Genomic DNA, 26,791 nt, shown 5'->3' with positions numbered 1-26,791 from the left:
ATTCTGCTTAGGAATGATTTCATTAATTTTTTTTTTTATTATTATTATAAAAGTAATAAGGCCACCAACTAAAAGTGTGACAAGTAGGGCTGTGGGATTATAGATGGCTAGTGGTGACTCCATAATTACTATGTAACAGGGGCTTGGGAGGGCAATCTGATGGAAGGGAGTGGATCTTGAAGCTGCATTTTCATAGCACTTTACATACTACTTAGAAAATGTTATTGTCAGTACCGAAGAATGAGGGGGTAATGATAGAGGTTACGGTTGGGAGAGAGGGGCTAAAGTCTACCAGGGCTGGCTCTTCTTTTCTCTAATACAATAACTGTTAGCATGCTGGTATACTTTCTTTCAGATTGATTTCTCTAATTACGATTTTACATAGGTGCAGTCATAGTGCATTGTTGTTGTTAGGTGCCATCGAGTTGGTTCCAATTCATAGCAACCCTATGTACAACAGAATGAAACACTGCCCAGTCCTGTGCCATTCTCACAATCGTTACTATGTTTGAGCCCATTGTTGCAGCCACTGTGTCAATCCATCTCTTATAGGGCATAAGCATGATGAATCTTAATTTTTTTTTTACTTACCATTGTCATAATAATTTCCCATGTTATTACATAGGCTTCTTGACCATTATTTTAATGGCTTTATAATGTTCTATATAACAACAGCTTAATCTATCCTCTATTTTTAGATATTTAAGTTGCTTCCTATTTTGTTACTATAATACATAATGCTAAAATTAGCATCTTCATCCATATTTTTCGTCATATTTCAAACAATTTGTTTACGGTAGAGTTTCAGAATTCCTGGTCAAAATGTATAAATGTCTTTATGGCTCTTGAGAAATATTATGAAATCACTTTCCAAAAGACAACCTTGAAAATTTAATAAGTATAAAATTAATAACCATTATCTATAATTAAGGAGCCCTGGCAGCACAGTGTTTAAAGTGCTCAGCTGCTAACTGAAAGGTTGGCGGTTTGAACCCACCAGCCACTCTGCGCGACCAAGATGTGGCAGTCTGCTTCAGTAAAGATTTACAGCCTTGGAAACCCTATGATGCAATTCTACACTGTCCTATTGGGTCACTAGGAGTCAGAATCGATGACAAGGAGTTTTTTTTAATCTATAATTATACATATATACAACAATTAACAATTATTAACAATGCATACTATATAATGTCACAACAAGGTAATGAGGGCCTGAGCCAGGGGAGTGTTAGTGGGGAAGGAGATGAAGATGAATTTGAGACTTTAGGCAAAGTCTAATAAACCCTTATGTGATGGGGTATTGTTTGATGTAAAGTAAAAGAGAGGGAGGAGTCAAGGGCAACTAGCTCATACTTGCCCAGCCTATGAGTTTGGCTGTGCCATGGAAGAACCCAGAAAGGGGAAGGTTTGGTGCAGCCTAGGGCATATTGAGTTCAGGATGCCCAAGGACATTCAAGTGGAGATGCTCAGCAGATGGCTGATGTAGTAGATGCTCTGGTGCATGGTCCAGATCCCCTACTGAGGGCCAAGGCACTCATTCCCCCATTTCTAGAAGCATTGGCAGCTGAGGGTTCTCTGCATTTTCATTCAGCTGATCAAGATGGCCACCTGGCTCCACATCACACTGCCTTCCTAGGGACGCCCATATCCATTAACTGACCAAAATGGCTAGGTCCCCTTGCTCAAGGCAAAACATAACTAAAAGGACATCCCATCTCCAGAGCACACTGTGGGACTGGTTGAGGCCTTTGTTTTGACTGTTCAGTTCAGTGCCCAATCCTACTTCCTTCCCTCCCCCTACAAGTGCTGATCCCAAGAGCACTCCCCAATAATGTTCCTGTCTTTAGATCTCCATCTCAGAATCTGTTTCCAGGGAACTGACTTTAGAGAGTTGGAAATCCAAGTCTGGGCATGAGAGGAAGGTTTGGTTGGGAGACAGAGATTCTGTGACCATTTGTTATAGCAAGGATGGTGGACATGGGACAGAGAGCAAGATAATGGGAGATGAGGGGTCAGTCAGCAAAAGCCACTCCTTAGAGAGTGAAGGCCTACATTTAGAAAGTGGAAAGAGGAAGAAAAGACAGAGAAGGGAGCAAAGGCAACTCAGCGTGGGACTCAGACAGGTGTTTCCAGGAAAAGCAGCCAGGCAGGGACTCTTAGAGATTGACAAAAAGAAGCCCAGGCCACTTTTGTTTATTTGAGGGTCCTGGTACATAAAAGGAAACCCTGGTGGTATAGTGGTTAAGTGCTATGGCTGCTAACCAAAGTGTCAGCAGTTCGAATCCACCAGGCGCTCCTTGGAAACTCTATGGGGCAGTTCTACTCTGTCGTATAGGGTTGCCATGAGTCGGAATCGACTTGACAGCAGCGGGTTTGGTATGGTACATTAAAGGAGCCCTGGTGGTGCAGTGGTTAAGAGCTTGGCAGCTCCCTGGTAGAGCAGGAGAAAAATGGAGTGCAGAACTCAAATCCTAGTAAAAAGATCAGACTTGATGGTCTGACTGAATCTGGAGGGATCCCAAAGGACATGGCCCCTGAACTCTCTGTTAGCCCAGAGCTAAAACCATTCCCGAAGCCAACTCTTCAGACATGGACTGGACTATAAGATATAAAATGATACTGGTGAAGTGTGTGCTTCTTGGCTCAAGAAGATACATGAGACTAAATGGGCAGCACCTCTCTGGAGGTGAGATGAGAAGGCAGAAAGGGACAGGAGCTGGTTGAATAGACATGGGAAATACAGGGTAGAGAGGAGGAGTGTGCTGTCACATTGTAGGGAGAGCAACTAGGGTCACATAGGAATGTGTTCATAAGTTTTTGTATGAGAAACTGACTTGAACTGTAAACTTTCACTTAACACACACAAAACTAAATAAAAAAAAAAAAAGAGCTCGGTAGCTAACTACTAAAAGGTCTGCAGTTTGAATCCACCAATTGCTTCTTAGAAACCCTGTGGGGCTGTTCTACTCTGTCCTCCTATAGGGTCACTAAGGTTTGGAATCAACTTGATGGCAACAGGTTTGGTTTTTTGGTTTGGTGCATGAAAAGGTCTGTGGGTGGCATAAACAGTTTGCACTCAACTACTAACACACCAGCAGCACTGCAGAAGAAAGGCCCAATGTGCTTCTGTAAAGATTACAGCCAAGAAAACCTCATGGAACATTTCTACTGTGTTACACATGGGATTGCCACAAGTCAGAACCAACTTGACAGCAATGGATCTGGTTTTGGGTTTTAGTACATTAAAAAATGTTTAATGCCAAAACAGTGTTTTTAAAATGTGGTATAATTTAAAATGCTTACCTTAATAAATGAATGCTTTTAACAGTGATACAAAAATACAATAATTCTATGTATAATCTCATTGGACATAAAAAGTATACAATTAGAATCTTCATGAATATAGGCCACTGATTATCCCACCTTCCCCTGGACCAGGCCCTGCAGTCAGGAGAGGCTAACCTGGCCAGAAATTGGGAAACACCTTTAGGCAATGAGGAGGTGACCTTGATTTTAACCGTGTCTAAAAAAAAAAAAAAAAATTTTTTTAAGGAGGTGGTATCAGAGCCAGATTATCAAAGGTAAGAACATGGGTTGCAAAGATAACAGCATCGGACCACTCTTGGGCTGGCCTTAGGGTCTCAGGGTAAGTGGGGACCGATGGGAACCATCTGTGGGCTGACAAGAGAAGCCCGAAGAGGAGAGATGGAAGATCCTGCACAGAGAGGGTAATCGCAGGGTATTTGGGAACAGTGTCAACGTTGACACTGGCAAGGGGGAGAGTTACACAAGGGAAAGAAAGGCAGAAAGAGTTGGACCTGGTGAATTTGAGATAGGTCTGTGGTATGTTCTCTGTCTTTGCTCAGTCAGATTACTGGGGCCACTGTCTATTGCCTCCCTCCTACCAGGGGGTCCCCATACCACAATCAACCTGCTACTGGCTCAGTCCAGGAAGGCAGACCCATCTTGCATTGCACAGAAGCATGAGGCGGTCACAGCAATGACAGATTCTACATACAGATCATATATACCTATTGGTGACCTAAGCAAGGAAAGTCTCAGTAGAATAACAATGATGGAAGCCCAGTTGGAGGGACTGGTGGATGAGCAGAAAGTGATAAAAAATGAAGACAGTAAATGTTAACAGCATAACTTCATTCAAAAGTGATTGCCACCACCTCCACACTTGTGAGAGTGCATTCACTGGCTGCTGCCTGGACCAATAAGGCCTAAGTGACTCTACATACTCCAAACTCAGCAGCCTCACATGTACAACAAATAGCACACAAAGAAGTACTGATCACACCAGCCAACAGAGCTGAGGAACCAAACTAACTCTGTAGGTGATAGGCTGCTTCATCAGTCACAGTTGGAAAATGAATTACTTGTGATTGGTGACTAATAAAATAATTAGCTTATACCCATTGCAAAAACATCTACAAGTAACAAGTGTGGACAACTTGAATCAGATGTTGCAAAAGAACTCAAGGTCTGATTTCAGAAAGATTCACCTTTTTGGCTTGGGTAATCTTTGCCTTTTGTAAAAAAAAAAAAGGGAATAACCTGAACTCATGTCAGTGAATTTGACAGCCAGTGTTGACTAGAAAAAAGTACAAATGGTTATATTATCATCATAGTCACCCTGAATGGTACCCCAGATTTCTATAGTCTACAACCTGCACAACTATAATGACCACTCTGAGTGTCAGTGAGGAATATGTAAACACCTCCCAGCATCCTAAGAAATACACAGGGCATGATACCAAAGCCAGGCAAAGACACCACAAAAAGAGAAAATTGTAGACCAATATCTCTCAAGAATATAGATGCAAAATTTCTCAACAAAAATCTAGCCAATAGAATTCAGCACCATATCAAAAAAATAACACACCATGACCAAGTGGGATTCATACCAGGTATGCAAAGATGGTTCAACATTAGAAAATCAATCAATGTAAGCCACTGCATAAATAGAACAAAAGAATCACATGATCATCTCAATCAATGCAGAAAAGGCATTTGATAAATTCCAACACCCATTCCTGATAAAACCCTCAATAAAATAGGAATAGAAGGAAAATTCCTCAACATAATAAAGGGCACCTAGACAAAACCAATAGCCATCATCATTCTCAAAAGGAGAGGCTGAATGCACTCCCCTTGAGAGCCGGAATAAGACAAGGATGCCCTTTATCATCACTCCTATTTAACATTGTGCTGGAAATCCTAGCTACACTAATAAGGCAAGAAAAAGAAATAAAGGGCATCCAAATTGGTAAGGAAGAAGTAAATCTATCCATATTTGCAGATGATCTCATACTATACATTGAGAACCCTAAAGATTTCACAAGAAAACTACTGGAACTAATAGATTCAGCAGAGTAGCAGGATACAAAATCAACATACAAAAATCAGTTGGATTCTTATACACCAACAAAGAGAACTATGAAAAGGAAACCAGGAAAATAATACCATTTATAATAGCCCCCATAAAGACAAAATACTTAGGATAAATCTAGCCAGGGACATAAAAGACCTATACAAATAAAACTACACAACACTACTGCAAGAAACCAAAATAGACCTACATAAATGGAAAAACATACCTTGCTTATGGATAGGAACACCCAACATTTGTAAAAATGTCAATTCTACCCAAAGCAATCTACAGATACAATGCAATCCCAATCCAAATACCAACAGCATTCCTTAACGAGATGGAAAAACTAATCATTAACTTTACATGGAAAGGAAAGAGACCCCAGATAAGTAAAGCATTATTGAAGAAGAAGAAGAAAGTAGGAAGCCTCACACTACCTGATCTCAGAACCTACTATACAGTCATGGTAGTCAAAACAGCCTGGTACTGGTACGACGACAGACACATAGGCCAATGGAACAGAATTGAGAATCCAGATGTAAATCTATCCACCAAGGTCAGCTGATCTTTGACAAAGGCCCAAAGTCCATTACATGCAGAAAGACAGTCTCTTTAACAAATGGTGCTGACAAAACTGCATGTCCACCTGCAAAAAAAAATGAAACAGGACTCATACCTCACACCACACACAAAAACTATTTCAAAATGCATCAAAGACCTAAATATAAAACCTAAAACTATAAAGATCATGGAAGAAAAAATAGGGACAATGTTAGGGGCCCAAATATATGGCACAAATAGGATACAAACCATAACTAACAATGCACAAACACCAGAAGATAAACTAGGTAACTGGAATCTCCTAAAAATTAAACACTTATGCTCATCAAAAGACAGCACCAGAAGAGTAAAAAGAGAATGTACAGACTAGGAAAAAAATTTTTGGCTACAACATATCTGACAAGGGTCTAATCTCTAAAGTCCACAGAATACTTCAACACCTCAATAACAAAAATACAATCCAATTAAAAATGGGAAAAGATATGAATAGACACTGCACCAAAGGAGACATTTGGGCAGCTAACAGACACATGAGAAAATGCTTGTGATCATTAGCTATTAGAGAAACGCAAATCAAAACTACAATGAGATACCATCTTACCCCAACATTACTGGCACTAATAAAAAAAAGAAAATAATAAATGTTGGAAAGGTTTTGGGGAGATCAGAACTCTTATGCACTGCTGGTAGGAATTAAAAATGCTATAACCACTCTGGAAAACAATATGGTACTTCCTTAAAAAGCTAGACATAGAAGAAATACCATATGATCCAGCAATCCCACTTCTAGGAATATATCCTAGAGAAATAAGAGCCAACACACAAATAGATATATGCACACGCATGTTCACTACAGCATTATTCACAATAGCAAAAAGGTGGCAACAACAAGCGCCCATCAACAGATGAATGGATAAACAAATTATAGCACATATACACAATGGGATACTATGCCATGACAAAGAACAATGATGAATTCTCAAAATATCTCACAATATGGGTAAATCTAGAGGGCACTAGGCTGAGTGAAATAAGTCAATCACAAAAGGATAAAGACCGTATGGTCCCACTGTTATAAAAACTCAAGAAAAGGTTTACACACAGAAAGAAACAATTTTTGATACTTATAAGGGAGAGGGGGGTGGGGAGGGGAAATCACTAACTAGATAATAAATAAGTGGTAACTTTGGTGAAGGTAAAGACAGTACACATTATAGGGGAAGTCAGTACAACGGGACCAAGGCAAAGTCACAGAAGCTTCTCAGACACATCCAAACACTCTGATGGACCCAGTTACTGGGCTGAAGGCTGGGGACCATGGCCTTGGGAGACATGTAGGTCAACTGGCATAACACAGTTCATAAAGAAAATGTTCTACATCTGACTTTGGTGAGTAGCGTCTGGGGTCTTAAAAGATTGTGAGCAGCCGTCTAAGATACAGCCACTGGTCCCGAGTAAAGGAGAATGAAGAAAACCAAAGACACACGGGAAATGTCAGTCCAAAGGATTAATGGACCGCAAGTACCACAGTGTTCACCAGCCTGAACTCAGAACAACTAATGGTGCCCAGCAACCACCACGGGCCGCTCTGATAGGGATCATAATACAGGGTCCCGGACAGAGCGGGAGAAAAATGTAGAACAAAATTCAAATTCACACACAAAAAGTCCAGACTTACTGGTCTGACACACACTGGAGGAATCCCGAAACTGGATCCCAGACATCCTTTTAACTCAGAACTGAAGTTACTCCCTAAGTTCACCCTTCAGTCAAAGATTATACAGGTTTATAAAACAAACAATAACACATGTGAGGAACATGCTTCTTAGATCAATCAAGTATAGGAGACCAAATGGGCAACACCTGATCAAAAGCAAAGATGAGAAGGCAGGAACGGACAGGAAAACAGGATGAACAGAAATAGGGAATTTGGGGTAGAGAAGCACAAAGTGTTGACATTTCGCGGGGATTGCAATCAATGTCACAAAACAACTCGTGTATAGTTTGCTCTGTAAACTTTCACCTAAAGCACAATGAAAAAAAAGAAAAAAAAATACACAGGGCAGGAAAAGACTTCTAGCATCATCGAGGCTGAGGGTTGGGATTATTGTTACTTAATATAAACTTGAAGGAACAGAAAACGCTGGTTTTTTGAAGGAACATGTAGTTATATTAGGCAATCTCCAGTTTATGTGTGGCAACCAACCAACCATTTGCCATTGAGTCAATTCCAACTCATGGCAGCCCCATGTGTTTCAGAGTAGAACTCTGCATAGGGTTTTCAATGGCTGTGACCTTTCTGAAGTAAATTGCTAGGCCTTTCTTCCCAGGACAGGTATACATTTACTGGACACAAACGTCACCCCTTCCTCAAGGAGGTAAGAGCAGAGGAAAGGGCTTTTTCTCCCTCGTGCCAGGAGCTGGAGGTGACAGACTTTGTTGTTAGAATGGCGTTTATATAACCTCGACTAGATGTAGCCACTCTTCCAGAGCAGTTGTGAATTTTGGTGTCGGCTATTAGGGCTGGAATAAGGTCCTGAGATGCTGACCTTAGAAGCAGCCCAGCCCCTCCTTTGTCTAGTGGTTCAGCTCACCCTGCTACCACTGCCCCAGTTCCAGGATCAGGGAAGAAGGACCAGGTCAGGGGTTAATGGCTCTGGGCTTACTGAGTGTCAATGAGCCCCCATGTGTGCTGGGTTTGGGGGAGGGCAGACTGAGGAGCATTCCCAGACTATGGTGAGACCTCTTCCAAGGGCCCCAGCTGTGACTCCAGAAGTTCAGGGTTCTGGCTGGAGTACCTGCTCCAGTGCCAGGCACCCAGGCAGGCACCCAGGCAGCCTCCCAGGCTTGTTCTTGGTTCTCCAACTCTTCCCACCCCACCCCCAGCTCCCAGTATCAGAACCAGCAGAGCTGACCTGGCAGGAGAGGTGGCTCGCTGGGTCTCCCCGAGGCAAGCGCAAGGCAAGTGTGTAGATAGTGGTAAAGCCCAGAGAAAAGGCAACCCCATTCCTTCCCCAGGACCCTCCAACCCACAAATTGCCCCCTTCATAACCGCTCTCCCAGGGGTCCTTTGTGGAAATGGAAGTTGCTAGGGTGAGAGCCAGAACAGAGTAAGCCTCTGGCTCTTTATTAAAGAATGTCTCTGTGTGTGTGTGTCTGTGTATGTGTGTAAGGGAGGGAAATGCATTGAAAAATGAATGTGTCCCTTTTCCAATTTCTCTGCAGCTCCCACCTCCCAGCCCTGCTCATCTGTGCAGGTGGACCCCAGGCTTGTCATTAAGTCTCTATCTCTAACTCCTCTGCAGTTGCCTTGCCCCTGGCACCTCTGCCTCCCCTCCCCCTCCTCCTCTCAGCTTCAGCTGCACACAGCAGCCCAGCATTCCTGAAGTCCACCCCTCCCACCCCAGCACCCCACCCAGCGCCGGCCCTCAGAACCAGCCTTTCACAAAATCAAGCTCCCAGCCCCACTTTGCCCACTGCGTTGGGCTCTTAGATAATAGGAGGAGGAGACGGAGAAAGGGAAGAGAGATGTGCAGAGAAGGAGTCGAGAGAGTCAATCTGTCTGTCCAGCTAGGCTTATACTCATCTATTCACCTGTCTCTCTCTCTTTCTGGGTTTTTCTTTAACCTATTATTTATCATTCATTCTTCATTCACAGGTCAAGTCTCTGTCAAATAGAACTACAAAACAAAAGCTCTGCTTTTGGAACTTTTAGTGTCATTCAGTACTCACAATCAGCTTCCATTCTCTGCCCAGGGATGGTTTGTACTATCCCCCTTCTCTATCTCTGAACCCTTACTCTATCCAGCCCTACCTCTGTTATTACTGTCTTTTCAGTAGCATCTAAATTCCCTCACGCTTGACCTTCTCTGGCACCTGCATGACTAATAACCACTCCAGGCTGGCCCACTGAGGGCTGCAGGAGAGATTCCCACGGCCTTTCTGCCTCCTGAGGGACACTCAGCACTGCTCCCTCTCCTGTTTCCTATATCTTTTGCTGCAAAACTTTCCCAAGTCCCTGACCATCTTGCTCTTCCTCATCCCCTCAACCAGGGCCAAGCCTCTGACTCCACCTAACCATGGATGCGAACTCCCTCAACTTGTCCCCTTCCAACTCAAACTACCTCTGCGATCTTCCTGTCCTTTTTTCCTTCTGGATTCTGATTTCTCATTCTGGAAAAGGTCAACAACTCCGTTGAATCTGACCCTCACCTTTTCCAGTCTTTGTGGGGCATCTTTTCTTTCCTGCATCTTCAGTCTCTTCCGCCTCCACTGTTTCCTTCCCTCAGCCCACAAACACCCTTCTTCTCCACTGCCTTGTCCCACTACCACTATCCCAGTCTTCTCTCAGCAAGATCACACTTGAGAGAACCTCCTAAATCTCTCCCTCTACTGCTTCCCATTCACTCTTTAGTTCACTACAATTAGGCTTCTGCCCTCCACTCTCCCAGGAAACAGTTCTTACCAGGGTAATCCATGACCTCCACAGCTCCAAAGTTAATAGTATCCCTTTGGTCCTTATTTTACTTGTTCACAATATAATATTTGATATGATACAGTTGATTTCCTTTCCTGAAGATTTTTTCTCCACTGTCCTCTGGGACTTCATTGTCTCCCTATTTTTATCATACCTTTGTAGGAATTTCTTCCTAGTACTTCTGCTTAAGACGGCTGGCCAACTGAGCTGGCATTTTCCTCCAAACACATAGCAATGCAAGATAGAGGTTTGTTTGTTTCTAATTTTTAAAAATGTGTAGCTGAGCTTGAAATCAACAAAGGTAAATTTTCAGATGCCAAAACAACACCGTGGATTCTTTCAGTGGTGAGTAGGAGCTGAAGCCATGCAGCCCATGAAGGTGTTGAAAGCTAAGCCTTGAAGCTGGGCTGTTAACACCAGATGCTGGGACAAGAATCAAGACTACAGACTAGAGCCAGGCTCCCTGCATGAAGTTGGGAGTCAGAAAAAGAACTTCCTGTCTGTTAATTGGGACTTAAAAAATTATCTACCTTCCTACTGGGAAATGTGGACATTAGTGGAAGTGGGCATCTCAGTGCAGACTATGGGAGAATTCACGTCAACCGAGAGAGATCAGAACCCTTGGTCTGTGCGGTGTGTAAGTGGGTAAGTTGTTGTTGTTGTGTGCTGTTTGGAGGGCTATAATTCTGCATACTGTCCTAATATAAAAACCTCAGCCCCTAAACTATCCCAGAAGCAATCCACAATCTACTTCACAACTCACAGCACTTGTGGAATTGTGTAGAAGATATTTCCCCAGGAGATATGCTGACATATATAAATTATAAAGCAAGTAAGGAAAACTAATACCATAACAGAGACTCTGCAAAATATAGGTAACAGAATAATCTTATAGGGTTTTTAAGTATTCAAAGTGAGAAAGAGAATAACAATACATAATGTATAAGCAAGACATTATGAAAAATCAACAGGTGAATTTGAAAAATATTCTAAAAATAAAATTGTAGTCTTTGAAAAATAATTCAAAGGATGAATTAAATAGCTGACCAGACACAATTGAAAAGAGGGCTGGTGAATTCTAATATATGGGTCTGTAGAAATTACCTGGGATGCAACAGAAGATAAAGATCTGGAAAAATGAAAAAAAAAAAAAAAAAACTAAGAAGCTCAGATAATAGAATGATAAGCTCCAAAATACATCTAATAGGAATTCCAGATGACAAGAAGAGTGAGAATGAGGGAAAGACAATATTGTTGTTGTTAGGTGCCATTAAGTCAGTTCTGACTGACAGCAACCCTATGTACGTACAACAAATCGAAACACTGCCTGATCCTGCACCATCCTCACAATTGTTGCTATATTTGAGCCTATTGTTGCAGCCACTGTGCCAATCCATCTCAGTGAGGGTCTTCCTCCTTTTCACTGATGCTTTACTTTACCAAGCATTATGTCCTTCTCCAGGGATTGGTCCCTCCTGATAACATGTCCAAAGTACATGAGATGAGGTCTCACCATCCTCACTTCCAAGGAGCACTCTGGCTGTGCTTCTTCCAAAACAGATTTGTTCATTCTTCTGGCAGTCCATGGTATATTCGATATTCTCTGCCAACACCATAATTCAAAGGCATCAGTTCTTCTTAGTCTTCCTTATTCATTATATAGCTTTCACATGCATATGAGGTAATTGGAAATACCATGGCTTGTGCCAGGTGCACTTAGTCTTCAAAGCAACATCTTTGCTTTTCAACGCTTTCAAGAGGTCTTTTACAGAAGATCTGCCTAATGCAATATGTCATTTGATTTCTTGACTGCTGCTTCCATGAGTCCTGATCGTGGATCCAAGTAAAATGAAATCCTTAACAACTTCAATATTTTCTGTTTATCATAATGTGGCTTATTGGTCCACTTGTGAGGGTTTCTGTTTTCTTTATGTTGAGGTGTAATCCATACTGAAGGGTGTAGTCTTTGCTCTTCATCAGTAAGTGCTTCAAGACAATATTAGTAGAGATAAAAACCCGTTGCTATCAAGTCAATTCTGACTCATAGTGACCCTATAGGATAGAGTATAACTGCCCCATATGGTTTCCAAGGTTGTAATCTTTATGTAAGCAGGCTGCTACATCTTTTTCTGCAGAGCCTGACCTTTTGGTTCACAGCCAAGCACTTTAACTACTGTGCCATAAGGGCTCCTTATTACTAGAGATAATGGTTGATAAATCTCTAAAATTAAAGAACCATATGAATTGTCAGATTGTAAATGAAGATGATGTCCCAAGCAGAAAAAACTAATATAGAGATACACCCAGCACATCACAGTGAAACTACAGAACATTAAGAGAAAAAAAAAATCTTAAATCTACAAAAAAGTGTAGATCGCAGATAAAGGAATAGCAATCAGATTAACAATAGACTTTTCAACAGCAACAATACATGCTAGAAGACAATGGAATATCATCATCAAAGTGCTGAGAGAAAATACCTGTTTACCTACAGTTCTATACTAAGTAAAATATCACAGAAAGATGACATTTGCTGAAAGAACGATTGAAGTTTGTACTTCAAGAAGAAATAAATTAAACCCAGAAAGAAGATCTGGATATAAGATGCAATAAGGTTTGTTTAAAATGTTTCCAAATATATAGTTTTAAATTTCTTCTCTTTCTCCTTCTCTATCCATCCCTTAAATGTTATTGTACCCTTGAATTCTATCCTTCATCCTCTTTTTTCTCCCCACTCTACTTGGGCAGTTACATCAACGCACATGGTTTTAGTCACTACCTACAAACGGATGCCTCCCAAGACTTGACCTTCGAGGCCATATATGAAACCATCTGCTGGAAATCTCCATTTGGATGTCCTAAAGATCCTTCCGATGCATCGTGTTTCAAACTAAACGCATCACCTTCCTCAAACCTGCTCCTTCTCCAGGTTTCCTCTCTTAGCAAATGGTATCAGCACCTACTCAGGGGCCCAAGCTAGAAATATGGACATTATCCCCAACTCCTCACTCTCCTTGAATCCAATCAGTTACCAACTTCTATTTTATCTCTAAAATGTTTCTTAAATGCATCTCTCCATCCCCAAGTCATTGCTTTGAGTCAGGCTACCATCATCTCTAGCCTTGACTGTAAAGATTAAACAATACAAAACAATTGGCACAGTGCCTGGCATGTATTAACTACATAATAAATGATAGCTACTGATTTTTAAAATTAAATTATCATAAACACTTTATGAAGTAGGTTCTAGTATCATCATCCCTATATTAGAAATGGGAAAACAGACACAGAAACTAAAGTCACTTACCCAAAGTCACACAGCTTTCTGATTCCAGAGCTCAAGCTCTTAACCACTGTGCTACACTGTTTCACTTACGATGTACTATTGTATACATACACATATGTGTCTACTTCCATCATAAGATCAGGAGCTGCTCAAGGTTAGGAACTAGATTTGATCAATTTTTGTTATTAATAAATATTTGTTGAATTGACTCTAAGAATTTTGAGGATGGAGTGAGTTGATGCTGGGCTAGTGCTTACAAAAATTAATGGTGAAGACATTAGCAGGCAGGGGAGTGTTTATGGGCAAAAGGTATCCTAGGGGCCTGATGAGTTAAGCACCCCAAGGGACCCTGACTGGGATTTGAGCCTCTGGTCATGTAGCTGGTCGTCTTTGGATGGCCCTTTTGGCTTTCGGTGTTTGTGTGTGCATGCTTCTGGGCAATGTAAAGGATGTGGGGTGGGTGGAGGAGCTGTGCATATCGAACATATCCACACACTTCACTGGACCTCTGGATGGAGCAGAGAAAAACGTGGGACTCATCCCCCAGGAGGAAAATAGTGCCTGATTCAAAAGCAAGATACAAAATATCAGTCTTTTAGTTTTGACAAATGTACCGTTGTAATATATTATCAATAGGGGAAACTGGGTAAGGAGTATACAGGAAATCTCTGTACTACCTTTGCAACTTTTAAGTAAATTTTAAACTATTCAAAAACTAAAATTTTATTAAAAGCAGAAAAGCAAAGTACAACTAAACCAACAGCTGGAGACCCAGGAGAGCACAGACTTGAACAGAGGAGGGCAAGCTTCTGTTGTCCTTGGACAAGCTTCTTCCCTGCTTTGAATGTTAGCTTGTTCATCTGAAAAATGGAGAAATACTCTTTCACAGTGTACTTGCTGGGGGTGTGGTAATAACGAAACGAGAGAAAGCTCAGGAAGAAGGTCAGAATCCCAGCAGATCAGCTAAGAGGCAGGACCAGGCCCTAGAACCAAAAGGGAGCTGGAATGGGAAGCAAGTCCAAATCTCAGGCAGAGGCAATGGTGAGGGCTGGGCTCAGTTCATCCCAATACACTGAATACTGAAGCAGACTAATTCAGGACTCCTGCCCTGGTGGACAAGGCAGCAACTCCTGGAGGACAGCCTGATGGAATGGGAATTGGAAAGGACCAACACTTCAGAAATGATGCCCAAAGCCCTGGACTCTGAATGGCTTATCTCAGGCTGGTCCTGCAGTCAAGAGAATGCTGAGGGGAGCACAGCCCAGACTGAGAGTAGTAGCCCAGGTTCTGGCCCCAGAGGACAGCTTGTCCCTCCCTTGTCCATGGAGACAAGCAGCAGTTTGTGGCCAGAGGGATCAAAGTGGCAGATTTGGGCTGGTGGCAATGAGTGAAGCCAGGCTCTGGCAGGTAAAGGCTGAGCATCCCTGCATGCCTGGGCCCTCTTCTGCATTAATTACTCACTGACATGGTTCTCACTGCTTTCCCTTTGTGCTATTTTAATTAACAGAGATCTCCTCTGAGCAAACCAGCTGCTGTGTAAGTTGTCAAACTGTCAGCACACACAAGGATGAGTGCCATGGGGACATCGAGTGTGGGAGCTACCACTAGGCTCCCCGTTCTCTTGGCACATGTGAACCTCCCCCGAAATCCTCCCTAGTCGTAATAATGGGCAGAAGAATATCAAGATTGAGAACTTAGCTTTGGGTCCAGGCTTGAACATTTGGCTTGAACTTGAACTTTGTCATTAATTTACTGTGAGACTTTGGTCAAATCACATAATCTTTCTGAATCTTATTTTCCTCATCTGCAAAACGGGAATAGCTATACTTATCTTGTCATGAGGGTTATGGTAGAGAGTGTATATAACATGCCCAGTGCCTGTAGTGCCCAATAAATATAAGTCAGTTTTCCTGGTCAGTGTAGAATTCACTACCAGTCCCTTTGCAAGTTCATTATGGCCAGAGAGGAACCTTAAACTGAAACATACGCAGGAGAAATCCCATGGTTCTCATTATTGGCTTTCTACTTTTTCTGTAATTCTATGTTCAGTGTGACCCTTCCTTTCTCAGCAGCTTTGCCTTCCAGCTCCTACCTCCCACCTGCAGGGCCCTATAATCCCCCTTCCCCAGTTTCCTCCCCTCCTTAGCAGATCTCTGGGTAGACTGAGCAGTCTCCCAGAGGCTCTTAAAATTCACATGCAGCTATCCTTACTGAAAGGAGTTTCTGGGTGATGCAAATCATGAAGTGCTCAACTAGCAGCCAAAAGGCTGGTGGTTCAAATCCACCCAGAGGTGCCTCAGAAGAAAGCCCTGATGATCTACTTCCAAAAAGGTCACAGTCTTGAAAACCCTATTGAGTGCAGTTCTGCTCTGCACACACCAGGTCTCTGTGAGCTGGAATCAGCTTGATGGCAACTGGTTTGTTTGTTCGGTTCATGCTCACTGACTCAATGAATACATCAAGGAATGAGGCAGATTTAAGGAGGAGAGGGCTGAGCTGAGACCTGAAGGGTACCTCAGTTGCCAATCCAATATGCATCAGAGTAGATCTGTGTGCTATAGGGTTTTCAGGGCCTGATCTTTCAGAAGTAGATCATCAGCTCTTTCTTCTGAGGCATCTCCAGGCAGATTTGGACCACCAACCTAGCAGCTCAGCACATTAACCATCTGCATCACCTAGGAACTCCACCGGAAGCACAAGTGGGAGTTATTAATCAGGTAAAAGGAGGAAATGAGGGAGGGGGAAGGTACTAATGAAAAACCTGTTGCTGTTGAGTTGATTCCAACTCATAGCGACTCTATAGGACACAGTAGAACTGCCCCACAGGGTTTCCAAGGAGCTGCTGGTGGATTTGAATTGCCAGCCTTTCGGTTAGCAGCTGATCTCTTAACAACTACATCACCAGAGCTCCAAGGTATTAACAGGCAGAGATAATACCATGTTTAAATGTCCAAAGGCAAGAGAGAGCAAGATGTATTTGAGAGATTGAAAAGGGTTTAGCAGAGCTGAAAAGGCTTATAGGAGGCAAGGAGGTAGGTGTGAGGGATGAGGCTAGAGAGGAAGGTGGAATTTGAGCCCAGAGAGCCTTATAAGCCCCGTTCAGAGTTGCACTTTATCCTATAGGCAATGAAAAGCCAATGAAGGATTCATGCAGCAAAAGGATACAGTCAGATTTTTATTTTAAAAGGACCCTTTGGACAAGGTTTAGATAGTCAGAAAAGGCAAGCATGGATGCAGGGAGCCCAGTTAAGGAGGTGTTGCTTTAATTTGGGTTAAAGCTCAGAGTCTCAGCTGGGAAGTAGACTTCTTTTCTTTTCTTTTAGAAATCTTTAGGAGGTAAAAGCCACGGAATTAATATTGATTGGACATGAGAACTCTAAGAGGGCAAATGGGTGACTGGAGAGGTAGGGGGGAAACCAAGAGAGAAAATAGCCAGGGGCAGAGCGTTCCAAAAAGGAAGGAACAGTTGACAATATTCAGTGCTACTGAGAGGTCCTAAATACAGAGACTGAGAACTGAAAATCGGGCTTTGTCAAAAAGCCTAAAGATGATGGCTGGCCCCTTTGGTGTAAAGTTGTGTGTGTTTGTAGGGGGGATGGGTGAGGTGGCAAAGGATGATTGTAGTGATTTGGGAGATGAGGGGATGGTAAGAGAAGGGAGAGAGTGAGTGAAGGTAACTCTTTTCTTAAATAATGTTTTATTGTGTTTTAGGTGAAAGTTTACATAGCAAATTAGGTTCCCCTTTAACAATTTTTATACAAATTGTTTCATGCCATTGGTTATAATTTTTACACTGTGTCAGCATTCTCATTATTTCCAATCCTTTTGATATAGTTAAATTGTTTAAGGGAGCACATAACTCCCTGGTGATATTGTTTATTTTATAAGCCAATTATTTGGCTGAAAGGTGACCTGCAGAAATAGCTGAATTGAAATTCCAAGCTCAAAGTGTGTCTTAGGGCAATACTCTTGGGGGTTCCTCTAGTTTTTATCAGTCCAGTAGGTCTGGCCTTTTTTAGGAATTTGAATTTAGTTTGACATGTTTCTCCCATTCTATCTGGGACCTTCTATTGTGTCCCTGGTCAGGATGGTCAGTAGCGGTAGCCAGGTACCATCTAGTTCTTCTGGTCTCAGGTTAGAAGAGGTTGTGGTTCGTGTGGGCTATTAGACCTATGGACTCGTTTCTTCTTTGAGCCTTTTTCTTCATTATTTTTTGCTCCATATGAGTAGAGACCAATAGTTGTATCTTACATAGCTGCTCACAAGCTTTTAAGACCCCAGGCTCTACTCACCAAACTACGATGTACAGCATTATCTTTGTGAACTCTATTATGCCAATTGATTAAGTTGATCCCTGAGACTATGGTTCCAAGTCTTTTGACCCAGTAAACCAATCCTGCAAGTTGTTTGGATAGGTCTAGGAAACCTCTGTAACTGTGCCGATGTGGTTTGTTATATACGTGGATATATATACAGTACACACAAACATGTATATACATAAGCCTACAGATAGCATGTGCATTTTCTCACATATGCTGAAGGCAACTCTTTTAAGAAAATTGGCAATGAATGGAAGGAGAGTGACAGAGTGGCAGATAGAAAGGAATGTAGAACTTATTTTGTTTTTAAATAATTTTTATTTTGCTTTAAGTGAAAGTTTACAAATCAAGTCAGTCTCTCACATATAAACTTATATACACCTTACTACATACTCCCACTTACTCTCTCCCTAATGAGTCAGCCCGCTCCCTCCTTCCAGTCTCTCCTTTCGTGACCGTTTTGCCAGTTCCTAACCCCCTCTACCCTCTCATCTCCCCTCCAGACAGGAGAGCCCAACATAGTCTCAAGTGTCCACCTGATGCAAGTAGCTCACTCCTCATCAGCATCTCTCTCCAATCCATTGTCCAGTCCAATCCATGTCTGCTGAGTTGGCTTCGGGAATGGTTCCTGTCCTGGGCCAACAGAAGGTTTGGGGACCATGACCGCCGGGATTCTTCTAGTCTTAGTCAGACCATTAAGTCTGGTCTTTTTATGAGAATTTGGGGTCTGCATCCCACTGTTGTCCTGCTCCCTCAGGGGTTCTCTCTTGTGCTCCCTGTCAGGGCAGTCATCGGTTGTGGCCGGGCACCATCTAGTTCTTCTGGTCTCAGGATGATGTAGTCTCCAGTTCATGTAGCCCTTTCTGTCTCTTGGGCTCATAATTACCTTGTGACCTTGGTGTTCTTCATTCTCCTTTGATCCAGGTGGCTTGAGACTCATCGATGCATCTTAGATGGCTACTCGCTAGTGTTTAAGACCCCAGATGCCACACTTCAAAGTGGGATGCAGAATGTTTTCTTAATAGAATTTATTTTGCCACTTGACTTAGATGTCCCCTGAAGCCATAGTCCCCAAACCCCCACCCTTGCTCCACTGACCTTCGAAGCATTCAGTTTATTCAGGAAATTTCTTTGCTTTTGGTCCAGTCCAGTTGTGCTGACCTCCCCTGTATTGAGTGTTGTCCTTCCCTTCACCTAAAGTAGTTCTTATCTACTATCTAATCAGCAAATAGCCCTCTCCCACTCTCCCTCCCTCCCCCTTCTCATAACCACAAAACAATGTGTTCTCAGTTTAAACTATTTCTCAAGATCTTATAATAGTGGTCTTTTACAATATTTGTCCTTTTGCCTCTGACTAATTTCACTCAGCATAATGCCTTCCAGGTTCCTCCATGTTATGAAATGTTTCACAGATGCATCATTGTTCTTTATCGATGCGTAGTATTCCATTGTGTGAATATACCATAATTTATTTATCCATTCGTCCGTTGATGGACACCTTGGTTGCTTCCATCTTTTGGCTATTGTAAACAGTGCTGCAATAAACACGGGTGTGCATATATCTGTTCGCGTAAAGGCTCTTATTTCTCTAGGATATATTCCAAGGAGTGGGATTTCTGGGTCGTATGGTAGTTCTATTTCTAGCTTTTTAAGGAAAAGCCAGATCGATTTCCAAAGTGATTGTACCATTTCACATTCCCACCAGCAGTGTATAAGTGTTCCAGTCTCTCCACAGCCTCTCCAACATTTATTATTTTGTGTTTTTTGGATTAATGCCAGCCTTGCTGGAGTGAGATAGAATCTCATCATAGTTTTAATTTGCATTTCTGTAATGGCTGATGATCGAGAGCATTTGCTCAGGTATCTGTTAGGTGCCTGAATATCTTCTTTAGTGAAGTACGTGTTCATATCCTTTGCCCAGTTTTTAATTGGGTTGTTTGTCTTTTCGTGGTTGAGTTTTAACAGAATAGATTTTATAGATTTTATAGATCAGACACTGGTCAGAGATGTCATAGCTGAAAATTCTTTCCCAGTCTGTAGGTGGTCTTTTTACTGTTTTGGTGAAGTCTTTAGATGAGCATAAGTGTTTCATTTTTAGGAGCTCCCAGTTATCTGGTTTCTCTTTGTCATTTTTAGTTATGTTTTGTATGCTGTTTATGCCCTGTATTAGGGCTCCTAACATTGTCCCTATTTTTTCTTCCATGATCTTTATCGTTTTAGTCCTTATGTTTAGGTCTTTGATCCATTTGGAGTTAGTTTTTGTGCATGGTGTGAGGTATGGGCCCTGTTTCATTTTTTTGCAGATGGATATCCAGTTATGCCAGCACCGTTTGTTAGGACTATCTTTTCCCCAATTAACTGACATTGGGCCTTTGTCAAATATCAGCTGCTCATATGTGGATGGGTTTATATCTGGGTTCTCAATTCTGTTCCATTGGTCTATGTGCCTGTTGTTGTACCAGTACCAGGCTGTTTTGACTACTGTGGCTGCATAATATGGAACTTATTTTTTAAGATGGAAGGGATACGAACATACTTATACCTGAGGGGAAGAATCTAGTAGAAAGGAGGAGACTAAAGATCCAGGAGATAGAGGAAATAGCTGAAGGAGCAAGGTATCAGAAGAGATCAGAGGGGTGAGATGCAGAGCATCCATGAGCAATTAGTCCTGGACACATCTGAGCTGGGAGGAGACAAGGATGAGAGCTAATACCAGTAGGTTCCTATTGGGTGAGGGGTATCCTGGAAGTTAAAAAGATTTCCTTCTGATGGCTCCTACTCTCTATTTACATCTCTGTGAAGAAAAAGCTCAGATTATGTGTAGGGATTGAAACCAGAAGGTGGTGGACATGTGGGATTGACAAGAGGGTTTTGAAGCAGCCATTGGGGAACTGACTGGGGGCTCATGAGAGACCTGTGTGCTAGGCTGAGGGCCTGATGAAGGAAAAACAAACACATGGTGCACCTTGGATAAAGTTCTTCCTTTCCCTGAACTCAGCTTTTCTATCACCCAAGTGGGGACCCATCTGCATGCTGCTCACTGCTGGGGATGGGGATGGGTAGAGCCAAGAGGAGAGATGAAGGGTCTTGGGGCAGCTGAGTTTGTGCAGATATCCTAGGAGAGGTATTTAATGGCTGTGGCATTGGCCTGCGGGATGAGAGCCCTCCAGGATCAGGAATTGTGACTCTGCTCAGGGGCCTGGGAGTGGAGGCCCCTTGGTATCTGGAGAGTGACAGACAAGGAAGGAGGGGAAGAGGTCTCTTCTTTCAGCCCTGCTCCTCTCTCTTTCTGCCTCCCTGCCTTGGCCCCAGACAGATTGGTTCTCTGCTGAAATTAAGGTTCTGGGGCAAAGCTGCAGGCCAGTGAAATTATTCACTAACTGAGGTATCCTCCCTGGCACATGGATGTTGAATCAACTCAGTCCTCCTCAGACTGGAAGACTCTCAGCTTACTTTTGTGTGGGCATGTGGGCCTTTGAGAGTGTGCAAGTTCCAAACGCATACCTGCACACAGCCTAAATGGGAGGATATGAGTGTGCTTTCTGTGAGGGTGTGCTTGTATGTGTGTAAGTTTGTATGTGAATGTGGTGGACTCTGTGAGTGTGTGTGAGATCTTACATACCTGCGTGAGCCTATAAGGGAGTATGTGTGTTTTAGTGTTATCTGTGGGCCTGTGTGAACACACGTGCCCTAGCTTGTGTGTGAATCTGTGTGAGCTTGGTTGATGTATGAGACCCCCCCGTGTACTTGTGAGGGTGTCTGTGAACCTGTTTTTTAAACAGTAGTAATACTTAATGCTTGCATCATTATATTTTTATAGAGCATTTATATGTTTCTCACTTGATCCTCACAACCTTGTGAAGAATATAGGATAAAATATTCAATAAAAATTCCACATACAGATATGTGCCAGGGAAACCCTGCTGGCATAGCAGTTACGTGCCATGGCTGCTAACCAAAGGGTCGGCCTTTCAATCTGCCAGGCGCTCCTTGGAAACTATGCAGCAGTTCTACTCTGTCCTATAGGGTCGCTATGAGTCAGAATCGACTCGATGGCACTGGGTTTGGTTTTTGGTTTTTATATGTGCCAGGGGAACCCTGGTGGCGTAGTGGTTAAGTGCTCTGGCTGCTAACCAAAGGGTCGGCAGTTCGAATGCACCAGGCACTCCTTGGAAATTCTATGGGGTGGTTATCCTCTGTCCTATAGGGTCGTTATGAGTTGGAATTGACTCGACAGCACTGGGTTTGGTTTTGATTGGTATATGTGCCAGACAGTGTATTGGAGTCTGGGTGTAGGAATGAGGGTATATGCAGTTAATGTCAGCGTGGACAGCGGGGACGTGGACATTGAAGCACACCCATCACAGTACTGATGCCCCCACACCTGCCCATGTCAAAGAGCAAAGAAGTCCTATTTGTCAGCACAGGTGGAGCCTGGGTTGGCCCAAGCTGAGCATGCACACAAGAGTGGGAACAGGGAACACCAAGGGGGTTTGGACAAATCTGGCCCTCAGTCAACTCTTCCCTCTTCTGTATCTTCAACCTGGATCCTTTTTCTGCCTATAAATTTGTTTAGATCTTCCCTAGTCCAAAATGGGCTACCTTTCCTCAAGCTATCATTCAAATCCTCTCTCTTCCTTCACTATCAAAATTCTTGGAAGAATAGTGCACTCAATGGATACACTTCCTCCTTTTCTGTTCTCTCCTCCACACACTGCAGGTGGCCTCACCACTTCTGATAAAAATTTTTAAAAAGCAAACAGTTGCTGTCGAATCGATTTCAATTCATGGTGACCCCATATTTTTCAGAGTAGAACTGTGCTTCATATGGTTTTCAACGGCTGATTTTTTGAAAGTAGATTGCCAAGTATTTCTTACAAAGCATCTCTGGGTGAACTCGAACCTCCATCTTTTCAGTTTGCAGTTGATGATACAAAAAAAAAAAAAAATTTTTTTTTTTTTTTTTATACAGCCACCAATAAATATAAATGCCAAACCCAATAGCCTTTCTCAACTACTTCTCTGAAACACTTGACACTGTGGACTTTTGCCTCTCTCCTAACACCCTTTCCTCCCTTAGCTTCTGTGCTAACACCCTCTGCTCCTCCTCTTCCTTCTTCTAATACCTCCTTCTCTGTCCTGTGCTCCTGTTCCTACCAAAAAACCAAACCAAACCCATTCCGACTCATAGCTACCCTATAGAACAAAGTAGAACCACCTCCTAGGGTTTCCAAGGCTGTAATTTTTACAGAATCAGGCTGCCACATCTTTCTCCTGTGGAGCAACGGGTGAGTTCGAACCTCCACCTTGCGGTTAGCAGCCAAGCGCTTAACCACTGCACCACCAGGGCTCCTTCATGTTCCTACACCCATCCTTTAAATGCTGATGTGGACTTCTATACTCTTTTCTTTTCATCTATGAGAAGTCTCATCTATGCCCAAGTCATCAACTTCCAGTGACTCACCAGTCTCTGTCTCTAGCCCAGATGTCTCACCTGCAATCTGGAAACTTCTATCCTGTTCCTACTGGATCTCGACTCCCCCCCACCCCACACGCACACAGGTACTTTAACTCAGTGTGTCATCACCTTGCCCCCAAAACTGCACCTCCTTCTCTTCTTCTGTCCCCTCCTGGTACCACCAGCAACTCAAGCAGAAATCAAGGAGTCATCCTCTGCTTCTCTTCGCTTTCATCCCCACATTTTCTTAGGTGCCAAGTCTTATTTATTCTACTTTAACACATTTTAAATTAAACAAATTTTTATTGAATCTCCACTAAATACCAGACAGCACCCTCAGAGCACCCTGTGAGTTAGATACTGTTATGGATTGAATCATGTCCCCTAAAAATATGTGTTGTAAGTCCTAACCTCTGTGCCTATGGTTATAATCCCATTTGGGAATGAATTTTCTGTTAATGTGGCAGGATTAGTGTAGGGTACATCTTGAGTCAATCTCTTATAAGAGATAAAAGGAGCAGATTAGGCAAGCAGAAATGGCTGAAGATAGATGCCAAGACACATGAAGATTGCCCAGGAGCAGAAGCTTAGAAGAGACAAGGACCTTCCTCCAGAGCTGACAGAGAGAAAGTCTTCCCCTAGAACCAGCTCTCTGAATTCAAACTTCATCTCATGTACTCTGGACATGTTATCAGGAAGGACAAGTCCCTGGAGGAGGATATCATGCTTGGTAAAAGCAGAGGGTCAACGAAAGAGAGGAAGACCCACATGGACTGACACAGTAGCTGCAACGATGGGCTCAAGCATAACAATAATTGTGAGGATGGAATAGGCCCAGGCAGTATTTCATTCTGTTTTACATTCACTGAGTCGGAACTGGCTCGACTGTACCTAAAAAACTAACAACAATATTGTGTTTCCCTCACTCTCCCTCTTTTCTCCTTCTGGTACCTAAAAACAACAGCTTTCTAAACTGTGAGAACAAATTTGCGTTTGTTAAAGCCACGCACTTGTGCAGCACTAGATAACTAAGACAGGTACTATTGTAACCAAACGAGGGTTCTTGTCCTATCCTATTAGCCCATCAAAATAAGATGGACGCCATACTACCAGTAGCAAGGGAAACAGAAAGTGGAAATTTATTGTTTGTTCAAACAAGGAGCAACATGGGGCCTAGCAGCCCAAAGACCACATGCTCCCTGTCTGAGGGGGTTGGGGGCTTTTTATTTCCAATGATGCCTGGGGGTTGGGTTTGGTGCCCGGAACTCTCTGCCCTTAGCCTTCCTATGTGCACATTTGGAGGTCTGGATGTTGAGTCATGTCGGCGATGTTCAGGTCCAAGGACAGATTGAGGACACAGCTTTCCAGGTCCTCGCATGCACCAAAATTCTGGTTTGCACATGCGCAGGATTCTGGCACGAAATTCAAACTGTGGTTAGGGCTGCAGCGTGGTCGGGCCAAACCGCAGTTAGAAGCCCTGGCTTGTCAGGCTGCTGTGGTGGGGGGTGCAGGGTGGGGACCATGGCTGAGTGGGGGAAGTCTCGGCGGAGGCTTCACTATTATCCACATTTCATAAGTGAGGAAATTAAGACATTTACATATCTTGAAAATGCCATCTTCTCTATATTTCAGAAGCCACTGTAATTGCCTCTCTCTCTTCTCTCTCACCAAACTGGAAGTTTGTTAAGGTGTAGAATAAGGCTATTCCCCAGTGCCCTGGCAAAGTACCTGGCACCCTGTGGAAACTTAGTGAGGGACTGTGTGGGACAAAGAACTTGGTTTAGATTTTGTCTCCAGTTTCTGGAAAATAGCCCTTGGAATTCCCCAGCAATCAAAGTGTCTTTATTTTTCTAAAACATCTGGGCAATATTTCAACATGTGCAAATGAGTTAAAAGCTCCCAACTCATCACTGGCAACTAACCTCAAGAAGGGAGAGGGCATAATGCAGCCAATTATGCATATTCATTGAGTCATGGGTATGCATTGAGGTCCCAATGACTAAGGGACCCTGGACCTTGGAGCTTTTTCTTTTGGGGTTTCCTGTATTGGTGAGAACATCCACGCACAGGAGAGGGTGGCATATGCCTGGGGACAATGGAGTCCTTGTGCCAGGAACTCTCCTAGATATCACTTGATATGTCTCTTCACTTGTATCTTTTCTGGTCATAATAAATGAGTAACTGTAAGTATAGGTAATAGTCTCCATGAATTTTGTGAGCTATTTTAGAGAATTAACAAACCCACAAAGGGGCAATGAGAATCTGACTTAGCTTGGGGTAGCTATTTCAGAGGAAGGCTATGTAGGCTGACATAAGGACAGAGTCCTAACTCACGAAGACTCAGCTCTGTGTGGCTTGGTGACAGATGAGAAACCATTTTAATTCTCCTGGAATCCAGTTTCTGGGTCCATGGAATTGGGGAGACCCAGCCAGGCCATTTGCCCTTAGGTGTCCTTTTGAGCTTTGAGCCTTTAAGGAACTGGTTTTCCTGGAGTCACTTTTAGGTCAAACAATAGTCTTGTAATCAGTTTAGCAGAAACCATTTTGCCTTAGGCATTAGGCTTTTTTGGAAAATTAGCTATGTGCAGACAGTTTCAAGAAGCAGAAACTTCAGGGTCTAAGTGATTACAGATATAAGGTAAAGGTTAAGTCTGGAATGCAGAAATTGTCGAATAATATCATTAATATCACACACAAGTAAAATTTTGCTGAAGATCATTCAAAACCAGCTGCAGCGGTACATCAACAGGGAACTGCCAGAAGTTCAAGCTGGATTCTGAAGAGGATGTGTAACCAGGGATATCATTGCTGATGTCAGATGGATCTTGGCTGAAAGCAGAGAATACCAGAAAGATGTTTTCCTGTATTTTATTGACTATGCAAAAGCATTCAACTGTGTGGATCATAGAAAATTATGGATAACGTTGTGAAGAATGGGAATTCCAGAATACTTAATTGTGCTCATGAGGAACCTGTACATAGACCAAGAGGCAGTTGTTCAAACAGAACAAGAGAATAATGAGTGGTTGACAGTCAGGAAAGGTGTGCGTCAGGGTTGTATCGTTTCACCATACTTATTCAATCTGTATACCAAATATTTTGAGAAGCCGGAATATGAAGAAGAACGTGAACACAGCATCAGGATTAGAGGAAGATTTATTAACAATCTGCGATGTGCAGATGACACAACCTTGCTTGCCGAAAGAGAAGAGGACTTGAAGCACTTACGGAAGAAGATCCAAAACCACATGCTTCAGTATGAATTGTATCTCAAGAAAACAAAAATCCTCACAAATGGACCAATAAGCAA

General features: G+C 42.7%; 1 long non-coding RNA gene across 2 annotated transcripts in view; it reads right to left on the bottom strand.

Moving 5' to 3' along the window:
* The window catches only part of LOC104846354 (uncharacterized), a 117,153-nt gene that overhangs the window by 40,739 nt on the left and 49,623 nt on the right, over positions 1 to 26,791 (bottom strand). Inside the window, exon 5 of one of the 2 annotated variants that reach the window (XR_010321364.1) lies at positions 16,534 to 26,310. The exons of the other annotated variant lie outside the window; for it this stretch is intronic. This is a non-coding gene — a long non-coding RNA (uncharacterized LOC104846354). Of the gene's footprint in view, positions 1 to 16,533; positions 26,311 to 26,791 lie in introns of those variants that run through there. 2 annotated transcript variants of the gene reach the window in all.

This window comes from Loxodonta africana, chromosome 3 (genome assembly GCF_030014295.1).
Source record: "Loxodonta africana isolate mLoxAfr1 chromosome 3, mLoxAfr1.hap2, whole genome shotgun sequence".
In the NCBI taxonomy this organism is placed as follows: domain Eukaryota; kingdom Metazoa; phylum Chordata; class Mammalia; order Proboscidea; family Elephantidae; genus Loxodonta; species Loxodonta africana.
Note: the sequence above shows the minus strand (reverse complement) of the source record. Positions and strands in the feature narration are given on the sequence as shown.